Source organism: Colobus angolensis, unplaced genomic scaffold (assembly GCF_000951035.1).
Source record: "Colobus angolensis palliatus isolate OR3802 unplaced genomic scaffold, Cang.pa_1.0 Scaffold222, whole genome shotgun sequence".
NCBI lineage: Eukaryota > Metazoa > Chordata > Mammalia > Primates > Cercopithecidae > Colobus > Colobus angolensis.
In genome coordinates, this window is record NW_012115400.1 from 1148317 (window position 1) to 1150154 (window position 1838).

The window sequence follows — 1838 nt, forward strand, 5'->3', positions numbered from 1 at the left end:
AAAAAAAAAAAAGAAAAGAAAAGAAAAAGAAAAAACAGGGTCTTGCTTTGTTGCCCAGGCTGGTCTTGAACTCCTGGCTCAAGCAATCCTCCCACCTCGACCTCCCAAAATGCTAGGATTACAGGCTTAAGCCACCACACCGCCCCCACCTTTCTTAGTTGCAGGGGCAGAATGGGGATTTGGAATGCAAAAGAGCTGTTCCTGTGTACTTACACATGCATATTTTTGAGCAAGTCAGTTCTCCTAGCTAAGCCTCAATGTCTTTATCTCTAAAATGGGGATAATTCACCCTACCTCATTGGGTATTTGTGTAAATTAATAAAATAAAACATAAAAAGTTCCTGTCACATCAAGGGTGTTCAAAAAATGGCAGATACTATCATTCTGATTTATCTAGACAAAGAAACTCTGAGACATTAAGGCATCGTCCAAAGGACACACAGCTCATTAGGGGTAGGAGCAGGAATACAATTTGTTTTCTTGACTCTCCAGCTAGTATTCTTACTTCTACCCTGTACTACTTGAAGAGGAGGCTTTAGTTCTTTTTATTTTATTTATTTATTTTTTATTTGAGACGGAGTTTTGCTGTTGTCGCCCAGGCTAGAGTGCAGTGGCACCATCTCGGCTCACTGCAACCTCCACCTCCAGGGTTCAAGCATTCTCCTGCCTCAGCCTCCTGAGTAGCTGGGATTACAGGTGCACACCAGCATGCCTGTCTAATTTTTGTATTTTTAGCAGAGACAAGGTCTCACCATGTTGGCCAGGCTGGTCTCGCCTGACCTCAGGTGATCCACCTACCTCAGCCTCTCAAAGTGCTGGGATTACAGGCGTGAGCCACCCCACCTGGCCTAGTTTTTTGTTGTTGTTGTTGTTTTGGGTTTTTTTTGTTTTTTTCTGGAGAAGGAATTTCACTCTTATTGCCCAGACTGGAGTGCAATGGCACGATCTCGAATCACTGCAACCTCCGCCTCCCGGCTCAAGTGATTCTCCTGCCTGAACCTCCAGAGTAGCTGGTGTTACAGGCACCCACCACCAGGTCCGGCTAATTTTTTATATTTTTTTAGTAGAGACAGGGTTTCACCATGTAAGTCAGGCTTGTCTCAAACTCCTGACCTCAGTTGATCCACCTGCCTCAGCCTCCCAAAGTGCTGGGATTATAGGCGTGAGCCACCGTGCTCAGCCCCCCCCCTTTTTTTTTTTTTAAACCACGTTTGAATTGCTTAGGTAAGAAAAGTGTCAGGGCTGTAGGATGTTAGGAAATAAAGGTTCTCCCCTTTTCTTTCTTTTTTTAGAGAGAGAATCTCGCTCTGACACCCAGGATGGAGTGCAGTGGCGTGATCACATCTCACTGTAGCCTCCAACTCTTGGTCTCAAGCGATCTTCCTGCTTCGGTCTCCCAGGTAGCTGGGACTATAGGCACATGCCAGCATGCTCAGCTAATTTTTGTATTTTTTGTAGACACAGAAACTTCCCACGTTACTCAGGCTGATCTCAAACTCCTGGCCTCAAGCAATCCTCCCGCCTCAGCCTCCCAAATTGCTGGGATTACAGGTGTGAGCCACCATGCCCCACACCAGTTCTCCCCTTTTCTAACACCACCCTCCCTACCACCTTGGTTTCTGCTGCACACAACAGGCCCCCTCCTATCACGGCCAGACTTTGGGCAAAGGTGGCTTTTCTGTACCGCATAGTACAGGAGGTATTGGCAAACACCACTCCTGCCCCACCTTCACCCCTCCTCCCCACTCTTTCCCCATCCATCTCCACCCCCAGTCTCACCCCCTCCGGATGCAGGCTCTCTTCCCCTGAGCAGAAGAGCTGCTCTGCCTGGGCAGTTA